Source organism: Corvus brachyrhynchos, unplaced genomic scaffold, assembly GCF_000691975.1.
Source record: "Corvus brachyrhynchos isolate BGI_N302 unplaced genomic scaffold, ASM69197v1 scaffold80, whole genome shotgun sequence".
Taxonomy (NCBI): domain Eukaryota; kingdom Metazoa; phylum Chordata; class Aves; order Passeriformes; family Corvidae; genus Corvus; species Corvus brachyrhynchos.
In genome coordinates, this window is record NW_008236769.1 from 14,905,650 (window position 1) to 14,918,528 (window position 12,879).

General features: G+C 40.6%; 1 protein-coding gene across 1 annotated transcript in view; it reads right to left on the reverse strand.

Annotated features, from left to right (window-relative positions):
* Positions 1–6,323, reverse strand: part of EIF2AK3 (eukaryotic translation initiation factor 2 alpha kinase 3) — a 36,102-nt gene extending 29,779 nt beyond the window's left edge. The window contains exon 1 of the mRNA XM_017727799.1: positions 6,193–6,323. The gene's annotated coding sequence lies outside the window, so the exon portion shown is untranslated. The remainder of the gene's footprint in view (positions 1–6,192) is intronic.
* Positions 6,324–12,879: the final 6,556 nt, after the last annotated feature.

The window sequence follows — 12,879 nt, forward strand, 5'->3', positions numbered from 1 at the left end:
AAGTGTCAGCAAGGCAGCCACCGAGCTGCAGCTACAGGAAGTCTTTTGGGTTTTTTAATTGAACAAGACACTGAACTAAGATGACTGAAGATGCGCAGTTTCGATAAATACGTAACACCACTCGCCTAAGCAACAGCCCTACTTGTGATGATGGTATGATGGTGCTGCATCACACTAATACCAGCTCAGCTCAGGCGTCCCTCAGCAATTCCCCTTGTCCTCAAGTTCACCACTTCCCACTAAAAGAACTGGTTGCATTTCCTAGAAAAGCACAGCTTCCAGCTATCAGGGTACTTTAAAACAATTAGTCTTTTGCTGATGGCATTTTGTCCACTAAACAACATTAGAAGTTTATTTTCAGGAGGATTGTAAATTATATATTTTAGTTTCACCAAGAAAGCAGCAAAAATCTGTACTCAGAAATACACAGGTCTCTCCCTAGTGAAGTTTCCCAAGGCTGTCACCTCTTCATGCCCACATGTGTGGGTTTCCAGCAACAGAATTAAAAAGAACCACTTGTGCCACGAGGAATCCTAACACATCCATGTAGTTAGAGTAGTCACATCCATTCTCTTCCTACAAAACACAGGCTCCGCTCCCCTTGAAAGCCCTAATAAGCCTTCTCTGCCTCAATTGCAATTAGAATTTATCTTCCTTTGAAGTACAATTCTGGACACTCACTTCTTATTCATTATGAGCTTTTCCAGGACCATTTAAGACACTAATCTATCTCTCTCTCTTTACCCGCAGGCAACACAGAATCACATTTCCTTCCCCTGCAGTGGAATGGAGATGGCAGCTGATAACCTGTCACAGGATCTCTTAGTACACAGTTTTCTCAGTTTTAAACTGGTCATCTCCAACCTTCAACAGCAAAACTACTGTTATCAATCCCCATATCTTGTATTTCATTTAGCACAGTTTAATTTTATGTCTATTATAGAAAACCTGTACAACTGAGAATCAGCTGATGCGCCAGTCTTTCTCTACAGGAATGACACCTCCAACTATCTAAGCATCTGGTGGTTCTACATGTCTCAGTAGTACACAAAAATAAAGGTCACTGCAGGACAGTAGAAAACTCTTTCAGATAACTACAATTATACCAGTTTACCTACAAGGAAATGTATTTTCCCCAGATTAGTCACCTCCATAACCAGACCACCGATTTACACTCTGCCTGCTTGAACAGAGTGGCAATTCAGTGCTTTACGTCTGCTCACAGCATATTACAGCTGGAAAGTAATTTTACAATGTGTATAGATTTTTAAAAAATTTTATTCTTTGTTGAGTTAAACGGTCCTTTAAAAAACTTTGGACACACTCAAATGCCTCAGAGAACCAACTTGCTATTCTCTGGATATGAAAGTCTGACCCTACTGCGAGCTGCCTGGATGGAGCACACAGACTCTTCCAAGTGCTAAGCAGGAAAGATTGCTTCTGTTGCTGGGATGTCCCATTCCAGATGTTTTAAGATGCACACAAGATGAAAATTACCAACAGCGAGCTAGACAGAGCCATTCATTTTTAAGCAGAATTCAGAACAAAGACATTTTCTCGGAATGTTTGTGTAGTTTGAAACAAACCTCCTTTTTGTTTGGCCAGTGAGTGTTAGCAGAGTCAGAACAGTTTTATGCAGGATTAATATAAATTCCTAATATTCATCACTGCATTTAACAGCTGCTATAATAACCTTTTAAGTGAAAATACTCAGGTGTTTGATGGTCTTAAGTGTTCCCCACCCATATCCAAGACAAACACTATCAGCTTTTCCTTGGATGATATTTACAGACAGTGACTCACCTGAAAAATAACCATAGTAGAAAGCCATGAACCAAACAAACACCTAATTTTTATTCAAACTAATAAAATGCTGCTGCAGGGGTGCCCTAAGTGGTGGGTGAGACTTTCTTATTTCTTTCAAAGAGGCTGTTAAATTATTTATCCTCTCTGAACCTCTGGGAGGGCACATAACAGAATTCACAATTCAAGCCCCTCAAAGGGCATTTTGACCTCTTGCCTTCCCCTGACCCATTTCAGCGTGGATTTTGCATTTTTTCTATTCCAGAGTGTAAGAGGTCAAAAGATGGGAATTGCTGAGTTCCTTCCTGTGTTCCCAAAGCAACTCAGATTTTGGCTCTGCTCTGGCTTGTGTGGGTACAGAAGTTGCCTTATCCAAAGAGCAGGAAAGTGCAGGCAAGTCAGTACCTCAAAGTGAGTCCCAGGTGTCTGGACACTTCACAGCAGAATTCTGTATGTCTTTTGGGAAAGCAAAGCACTGAAAATTTGGAAGGGTTTATGATGCAGATAAAGGGAAGGAAAAAGAAAGAAGATACATTCATACTGTGCATTAAATCCAGTCACTAGTGGAGTTTTCTGAGATTTCAAAATCCTTTCCCATCTCACTGCTCTAAGCAAAAAAGGAACAATCTGCTAAAAGTCTCTACGGGTTTGCTTCACCAACAATGCAGTGAGTTTTCAGGTGACTTCAGTATAAAACTTCTTCACCTCTCCATATTTTTCTGAGAAAAAAGGTAATACTAGGCTATTCCATAAAAATACTCCAGTTCTATGTCTATTAAAAAGATGACGCAGGTATCTAAGTTTGTAGAAAAGTTAATTTTATGTGGCTGTCATGTTAAAAGATTAAGATATATTTTTATATATATACACATACACACAATACAAAAGTCATGAGAGTCTTTATTGGAATAAGGATGTTGACAGATTTGGTGACATGGCATAATCCAATTATTCCATTTTTCCAGGATACGGTGGTATGTTTACTCTGACTGCTATAAATGTCAGCCTTGTGGGCTGAAACTGATTTTGTCCCATGATCTTCAATGTCTCAAATAAGGAAATAAGATGCTTACTTAGGGATTAGTCTGTAACAGCCCAATCCCGAGCATACCAGGTACTTTTATCGAGTCCATCCCAGTGTAGCCTCTGCCCAGAGCACTGAAACAACTCTGACTGGTGCCCATTAAGTGATTTAGTATAAAGCTATGCAGGTAAAAGAATGCATCATCCTCATCAGTAAATGATGTGCTATGGACCATTCCCACTGCTTCAGAAGCAGTTCTCCACCTTCAGTATAATTAAGCATCATTATTTCAACAGGCTGATTCTCCCAAAAGTATTCTTTTCTAAGTAGGGACAACGCATTAATTACAAACCCAAATTTTAAAGAGCAAAGTGTTACTATTAAAATTAAGCTCCATTTTAGAACAGTTGTGATTCAATGACTTTACTGTGAACTTCGTCAGGCAATCTTTACATGCAGGTAACAAGAAAACTTGAAGTTGTAACCATATAGCTTTTATAGAGAAGGGTTTTCCATTTTAAAACAATGGATGGGGAAACAGAGTTTTTAAATTCCCATGCACAAGCCCAAACTGCAGAGCCAACTTTTCAGCATTGGCACCCTGACCATGATTTGTTTATGTTGGAGCTTAGAGCCAAGGAAAGAATTTTAGCATTTTAGTTACCCAGACACACAATTAGTACTTCAGCAGCCTTTCCGTTCTAATTGATCTGTTCACATGACAAATGATGAACATCTCACTTGTCAGTGTCTTAAGCAGTAGTTTCAAGATCTGAAGTGTTTGACAGAGCTGCTGGAACATTTGAAATTTCACTGCCTCACTTTCCTAATTAACACACGAGCTCCAGACAGCCAGGTTGACATTTTACAGTTAGGCAATGGAAGTTAACTACAGTTCTGTTAAACACTGAAAGTTTGAAGATCTAATGTCTATTCTTAAAAGGCACTTGGAAATTAAATTCATGCTTTTGCACCAGGACCTGGAACTACAGTTCATTATACTCACACTTGAGAAAGTTAAAAAAACGCTCATCAAAACAATTAAGACCCAGCAGCACACACTTGCCTTGCTCTGAAAGAACACAAATCTTTATCACTGCAAGTGTAACACAGAAAGTTTCTCATCTGCCATTTCTCACAAGATGTAATTTAACAGCTTACATAATGTTACTGTTTTATAATGAATATTGTGGTTGCTAGCACAGAAACCTTTGTTACCTCAAAAATGTTGGAAGAGAAAGCAAAAGCCTCAAGACTTAGTTTGAGAAAATAAAACAGGTCACATGCCCACATCAGTATTTTGACCCAAACCAGAATTTTCCCAGCAATTTTAATGAGGTGAATTACTCACTTAAGTAATATCTAGATTCACTGCATGAAGTCTTTCAGCTGATTACTGACAGCAGATTAAACATTTAAATATTTAAATGCAGTTTATTCAGAGTGTTCATCACTTTTCATCATGTTTCTTGTTAAATTCTGTCTTATCTTAACAGCATTTGTTTACATGACAGTAAGTCTAAAAAGGCCCATATTCATAACGCTTAACAGCTTCTAAAAGGCCAAAATGACGTTTTCCTTCCAAAATTAGTTATCTCATAGGCTCTGCATCTTAACTGCCAAAAACCCTCAGTGTCTTTGGCCACAGCTGTAGAAATGAAACCATTTGAAAGCCCATCTGAAAGTCCAACTTCTTCTATCCATAATAAACGTGTGGTGTTGTGACCACTACAACCTACTGACTTGTCACAGAAGGGAATTAAATATCACATGGACAAACTACAATTTTTGTTGTCTAAACCCCAACCTTTCATTTCTACAGTCATACCACATTGAAAAAATATCAAAACTCTGGACAGACCAGTTGAGTGACAAAATCTTCATCTGCAAAAAAACAACTTCTGTAGTTGGAAATGCTTTAATTCCCAAAACCTTTAAAAATCTGGGCTTGTGACTAAACTTGTAATGAAGAAAATAAAAAGTTTATATTCAAATGTGTGCTTTTCATAACTGGTGGTTCTATTTTCATTTAGCCATCAGAAACTATTTGCAGCAACAGGTACCAGACCAGTATTTTAAGTATCTAGTATTGAAACCTTTGTGAAGGATCACACTATCACTGACACCTTCCACCTAACAGAGCTCTTTACAGTTCTCTCCATAGCTTCTGTATTCTTTCCAATTCTGCTCTTAAATATATTTTGGGGGGGGGGGAATTTTTCTTTCCTCCAGTGTTTCTTCTAAACCACAAAAATACACCTGAACAAATCTCAAAAAGTTGCATCCACAAATAAAATTCTCTCTCAGAAACAAAGGAACATGAGTTAGCATTCACATTACTTCTGCAACCTGAGATACTCATTAGCAGCTCTCACACTACCACAGCAACAAACCAACTCTTTCCTTAGAATTCTTTACACCAAAACAGAGGTTATGTCCATAGACAGCAACAACGAACCACAAGCAAGAAAGTCATGCAGTTTGAATAATCCTGAACTCAACTTTCATTCTCTGATGCTCATTGTGCAAAAGCATGGTGCAGGACTGGTCATCAAATCCAACTATCCCTGACAGGGAAGGACGGTGTACTTCTGTGGTGTGTCATCGCCACAAATTACCTCTTTGGCGGTGTTTTTATTCCTCCTAATCCTAAGAGAGAATGAGTTGGAGAACTCCACAGTGCAGGAAAAGACAAAAAAGGAAAAAAAGGTCATTCTAATTTTTAGCCTAGGTTTATTGAAACTGATGGTGGCCAATAGCACCAAACAAGAACTTGAACTCGAGATTTTCTTCTTCTTACAGTTCATCAGCAAGAAGTGATGCAACCCTTTACCACTCAGTACTTCAGGGTGACCTTCAGCACTCTGTTTAATTGCTAACACATTCTGTTTCACAGGCAGCCTGCTTATCTAGTATAAAACACCCAAAACAATCCTTTGTTCATTTATTAAGTCACAAGGACTTTTGCTTTTCTTGAGGGAAAAAAAAAAAAGCCAGTACTTGCCAAGACATAGTCTAGTAATACAAAGCAGATGATCCTTTCATTTGCTTGAAATTACAAGTAACTTGTTTTCAATCAGCAAGTACATACAATTCCCCAACTCAGTTACATCATCTGGTTTGATAGTTATCAAACACATCAATCCCAAGGCTAAAATGCTGACACACTCCAGTTTGAAATGGCAACATGATGTAAGCACTCCAAAAAAAAAAAAAAAAAAAAAAAGTTTGAGAATAGTACTGACAAAGTTTTGTAGGTGTTTGCTCCATTACTGAACATCTACCAACACAGAGGAATCTGCATTCATTTTATTACAGATAACTCCATTTTTAAAGATTTAGTCAGGAAAAAAATTAAGCCTTACCTCTGGTTTACTGAGGCTGGATGACACAAGAGAACCTGATCCCACATCCAGATCCCACTGTTTTCTCCCACTGTTTTCTGGATCCAGAGCAGCAATTCGTCCATCCAAAGTGCTGATAATGACCAGAGATCTGCAAGTTGGAAACATTCACAGTCAAAAGTACAGCAGGATGGACTTCACCTATTAGCTGCCTTTTATATTTAGTAAAATACAACTCCAACCCTTAAGTCTCTCTCTTATATTCTGCAGAACAGCAATTCAACTGGGTAGCTCTACCCAGACCAACAACAGAGTAGAAGACCTGAAGTCTCTGGCTGGATGTCATAAACTGATTTCCATGTTGTAAGACACTTTCAGAGTTCAGATTCAGGGGAAGGCAATTGACTTTTTGCTCCCACATGCAGATGTTACCACTACAACACTGAATGAGATAATCTTTTTTGAGATATTTATACAAACAGTATGGATCCCACTTCTTCCAGTCCCCTCCAAACTGATCGTTAATACATCCCTTCAAAACAACCTAAACCCGAAACTATTAACCCAGCCAATCGGGACGTAAGAAATATTACGTTGCAACTAAGTTTTCAATGACTTTGGATGAAACTACTGGGATATTTTGTAAGTCTCTGAATAAAACAAGTCCCTCCAAAGGCATACACAGGGCACTAGAAACAACCTCCAACACCTGCAGACCACAAAGCAAGGAAACTGGGTTTTGCAGCTTAGGCTTTAAGTAGCCTGATGTCTGGGGACACAGGGCCATGGCAAGCTGGCTGCTGATTTCTACAGTGCCTGAAGCGCCTCAATTTCAGTAAATCTTGTTTCTTACAGAGCTGTACAAGTAGAATAAACATTTCTGGTTGGGCTAGAGCTCCAGCATTAAAATAAACAAACAAATAAACAAAACAACACATCAGAGACAAAGCACTGACAAGGCATTTCTGAAGGGCCTTTTTTTTTTCCTTGAAGATTGTTTCTCTCTGACCTGAAAAAGCTGGGATTGTGTTGTCAGTTTGGCTTGCAGCAGCTCACCAATCTTCAAAGGCAGAGGGAGTAGAACTTGAATCACTTTACAGGCTGCTTGCACTGAGGGGGGTTGAATCTAGTGACCCAGAAGGACCTTATAGTGACTGGTTTCAATGAGAATAAGGAACTGTGCAAATAAACTGGTGGGGAGATTAACCAGTTTCAGGTGAAGGTGAAAGGGCAGGGGGCTGGTAATGCACACACACACATGTATATTAATTTACTTTAAATAATAAGGGACAATAAATTATTGTGTAGAACTCAAGCCAAATATATTCACTTGTCCAAAGTTAACAGTGTAGTAACATGGAGGAAAGGATGGGGTTATTAGTTTGCTTTAAGGAGGGAAAAACTGAAATCATGATCTAAAAACATGTTGAGGGAGGGTGGCTCATTACATCACCTCTAACAAAGGTCATGTAAAACATGGCAGTTTTACATGTAAAAGTAACCCACACAATTTATAGGATTTTATAATGCTTATAGCACTACACTACTAATAAAAACAAAAATAAAGATATCTTTAACCTGTTCCAAAAATGCCATAGCAGCTCCTGCTTCTGAAGGTGGCCAAGCATCACATTCCTCCAAAAGCTAAGTTTAAGAAACTGTTGGAAAAATACCAATTGTGCAAATATTTGCACAGCAGAAGACATAAGTTTTTATAAGCTGAGTACAAACACTTTTTCCAACTGTACAGAAATGAAGACTGGGTTAATAATAAACCAGATTGCAGGAGATTGACTATTCTCAAGTACTGTAAACAAGTGCTCACACACTAAAGGCCTTGGACACATATTTAACACAATCTGTTTGCTTTATGGTAAAGCAACTTATCTGAAACCCTCTAGCATTGCATAACAAAATATTATTCCAAGTGGGTCTACTTAAATTTTATGTTGATCCTCCTGACAACTAGGTTATAAAAAGAGGTAGAAATGCAGCTAGAATGAAGGGAATTTTGGCAGCAATACTGCAGAGAAGACAAATCCTAAAATCGCACTGTGAAATGTTTTCTTCCCATGTACTCCCATTGTTTTCCTTTATCTAATTCCTCCTGTTTGACTTCTCCCTCAAGTAACAAACGTTTCATGCCTCTGTATCTTACATTTCTGTATTATCTTTCCCCAGCAGATGCAAACCTCAGTCTTCCTTAGGAGTTACCTCATTATTTAAGTCTCTCCACCGCCACTCAAGACAGCGGTTTTGGAATCTGTACCTGCACCCTGACCTCCAGTCACCCAAATCGTGCTGTAACCGCACTTCAGGTTCAAGTATAGCTGCTTAGGAAAGAGGAGGGGAGTGTGGGGAACCTTTGTGCCACCAGCACACACTTGGAGAAGCTGGTTTAACCAGCCACTTCTGCACACTGTAAAAATCCTGGCTTTTCCTGGGTGCAGTGGCACTCTGGGTTTGTCCCCTTGGTTCATCCACAGCTGTAGAATGGACTTTGTTTCACTCACTGAGCAAACACTTCCATGAGACAGGGGAACAGGACCAGCCCAGCTATATCTAAATCTTACATGTGGCTACCTTTAGAACTGGAACCAGATGTACAAAAAACATCCATTTCTCTCTGCTTTTTTAATAAGTGATTAATTTTCAACTAAATAGCCACATTAATGGCTCAAACTTCATTTTGCTCTTCAGCAATAATACCACACACCAGAAAAACAGAGTTAAAATTCCTTACTCTTCTGATAAAATCCTTCATTACCTACTCTGTTTGTCTGTGAATTAAAATCTTAATACCTGTTCTCCTCTTCTCTGATGGACTCCAGTGAGTTAAAACCCCATCACTTGAACTCTAATTGGTGTAAGATCTGAAATTTGTGCCCAAAACCCTCAATAGTGCTATACTTTCCCACCATCAGATTTTCCACTCCCTTTCTCTGTGAGATTCCAGTGCTGGCAGCTTTGTGTACTGAGAGCATGAAGTGGTGACAAGAGATCTTTCCATTGCTCAGGTAGTCTAATCAAGCACTAAATTAACACATTAGGATAAAGGCAATTTAGGCAACTACTTCAAGAAAATATTTCAGAGCTTAAAAACAAACAGACAGGAGACTTGCTTTTTGTCAGCCCATAATGCCACTGCGGGTTTACTGCAGTGTATTATGCCATTCTTACATCAAATTCTTAGAAACACCAGCAGAATACAGCCATGGTTCTAGAAAAGAGAGAGTCCTTTCAGCCACCTGTTTGCCAGCCTTTCCTGGCTCAAGATGTCAGGGCTTCAATTCCTGTGATTCCATCACATTATACTGAAAAGACAATATTTTTGATGCATCTTTGGGCCAGCTGATTGACGAACCGAAACAAAACGGAATTCCTGACTCAGTTTCTGTTTTGGTTAGGCCGGACAAACTCTTTTATTCTCTGAAAAACAACACCTTTTCACTGGTTTTACCAACATCCCTTCCTGATTGGGGTAAAGCTGAAAGACTACGTCAACCGAAGAAGCCAGCCTCCAGGAACACACAAGTTTTCTGAGAACACTACCAAACCAGATTCCTCTCTGAGAAGGGAAAACACAAAATATTACCCATCTCAAGGTCAAAAGTCACAACTATAACACCAAAGAAGTGAGGAGGATAGAGACAAACAGCATAAAGACTGTGTCAATACCTGTTGACAGTAAACCACAGACTATACTAGGGAGTGAATCACATCACAGAGATACTAAAGAAGGAAAAAAAACCCCCTCAACGATCAACACCACAAAATCATAATTCGTTAGTCTCCACTAGCCTGGACCAGAACAAAAAAAAGATACAAAAACAAATTACTCAAAATTAGGTGGTCACTTAAATCCCAGGATCCATCACCCAGGCACCTGAGAAATGAACATTGGTAAAACAAAGACCTGCACTTCTTGCCTGGAGCTGCTGGTCCACAATATATTGTGAACCAAAGGATGGAGGAGAAGAAAATCCCTTCTGGGCCCTTACAGATGGCCAACAGCGGGACTAAAGCAAGGGGCCAGTTCATGGAGCATACACAGACATCAGTAATCAGAGCAGCTGGCAGAGAACAAGCTAATGTTGTATAGTCAGATTTTATTTGCACTTTGTCACCACAAAAACACATCTGGACACACTTCCCTGACCCCAACCACCTACAAACAGTCTCTATGGCTGAATGAAAATGTTTTCTTACCAGTTCCTACCCTCTTTTGCTCACAGACAGGAACTTGTTATTCAAGGGCAGTGATAATGTTCCCCCTTGAAATTATGCAAAATATCTACTGCAAACTTCCACATGCATTGACAAAAGGCCAGTCCTGGGCCTTAAGACCTTTGTTAGTATCCCATAATGAACACAGCCCACTTTCTGAGATCAAGAGGCCTGAGCATAGCTCTGTTGCACCTTACAGAAGTGAAGGTATGATTTACCTACAAACAAAAGGGCTAAGACAGCAAGGGAAGTTGCAAACAGGACAGAGGAAGAACACTTCTTTAGGTCATCTACATCCTTTCACTGCACCAAAACTTTGCATTTATTCAAATAAGTTGTTTTTGTTAGAAAAACAAAGCAGAACTTATCATCATCTTTGAACATTTACCACCATTCCTGTTTTAGTTTAAAAGAGCCACCAAAACTAATACCTTCAACCCTCAAAAGCCACCTGGGATATTGCAAATACACCTGTTTGTTAAACTTGAACTCTAAGCAGCTATTCCAACAGCAAACCCTGCATGTTTATAGGCAAAGAGCACAGTAAATCACCAACCCTCCTATTTTCCTCTAGGAAAACAACAAAAAAAAAACTTCAAACCAAGATGATTATATTCATTTGCCTACAGCAAAGACAGTTGGGGTTTTGGTTTTGTTCTTTTTTTTCCATATTATATTGACCTCTATATTGCATGGGTATTGCTGAAGAACAATTAGCTGCAATGAGTAGAGCTCTCAGAAACACAGATTAAAAAATAAAGAAATGCAGGCAAACACTATGGCCAGGCAGCCATTCTATTTTTATTTGATGACAGCAAATCTGTTCCTACATACTAATCAATTACAGAGAAGCTACATTTAATCTCAGGCTTAATTTACTACATTGAACATCTTTAGTGTATTCTACTTAGCTCTAGAATGCAAACAGAAAATGTATTTTTAAAAATTTGGAAGGCTAAATAAATGAGGGTCCTATTAAAATTTGAATACAGTAGAATTGCAATAAACCAGGTGGTATTTTGATCACCTGATACACAAAGGAATGATCCTGTTGCAAACTGGTGAGACTGCCTTCAAAGAAAACAGGATGCCAAGTTATCAGCCAGTTTCTTGTTTTAAGTGAATGCTTGGGCATACTAATAACAAGCTTTGGGATATTCATTTTCAGGTTTTCAAATACAGCAGGCATTTAGTCATGCTGTTCTTCCTTTAAACTCTCTGTGGTTTATCACCTCATCATTCTCAGCCAATTCAGAAACAGACTGGAATCAGCTCAGTAACATTTCTGCACTTGAGTCATTCATCTAAGTCTTCCTTTTGCCACACACAGTTATTAAGTATTTTATTTCCCCTTGTTATATTCTGAAACTTGTTCATCAATTTGTCTTGCATGTTTGGCTTCCCCTCAGGCACACCCCAGTGTCTGTGCTGAACAGACAGTTAAGTACACAGGGGAACTGCATTTTCTTTAAAACAAAAAGATGACAGAAAGGACAAAGTGCTCTGAACAACTGTGAACTGCAGGTGCTGGGAAGAGTATAGACTATAGATGCAGTGCTTTAGGGTCTCCTTCCCGCAGGCACAGAACTGCCACCTGGGACCAAGGCAGGGAAGGGATCGAGACGTGGTATTACCAGGGTAAGCAGACGGGCCAGATGTCACATAGCGTGACATCCGGCAGCTTGTTTGTCTAAGAACTAAGACGCCCTTTCTCCTTGCTAACAACCGCGTAAAGAACAAGCACCTCAGCGCTGGTGAGGTCCCGAAGTTCCCTTTCCTCATTGTCACTGCCTCCCCCTCGGTCCAGCTTGTCCATCCCTGTAGCGCTACTCCAGCCCCATCACGGGACTCATCTCTTCCACCCCTTCTCCCTGCACCTCTGCTCCGGTCCTGGGACACTTCCCTGCGTGTCCCGCAGTCCAGCCCCACGCACCAGCGTGCAACACCCTTATTTCACCCCTTTCCCAAGCACCAGTCTATCTACGATAACCCTACAGCGCAACTCTGCCTCCTCTCCTCTCCACTCTTCCCACTCCAACACTCCCGACCGATCCCAGCGCTATTCCCGTCCAAGCCCACTCCCGCACGCTCCCTTCCTCACACACGACCCCCGGGACCCTGCAGCCCTTTTCCCACGCACTGCCCCCCTCCCCAACACCCGCAGCTGCTGATTCCCAGCCTAGACACAGTGGTGTCCCCCCCAGCACCCCCAGACAACGACCCTGGACACTGCACCCTTCTCCCCTGAGGCACTGACCCTCGCCCAGCATCCCCACACCGGACTCCAGCCCCCTCCCCAGCATCTCCACGCTCAGACCACTGACCCCCACCCCAGTCACTGACACCCTTCAACAGTCCCAGACACTGATCCCCATCCCAACCACTGATACTCCCCCCTAACCAGACCCAGACACTGATCCCCAACACCCCTCAGCCTCCCCAGGGGCTGACCCCACCTCAGCCGCCCCACACCGACATCCC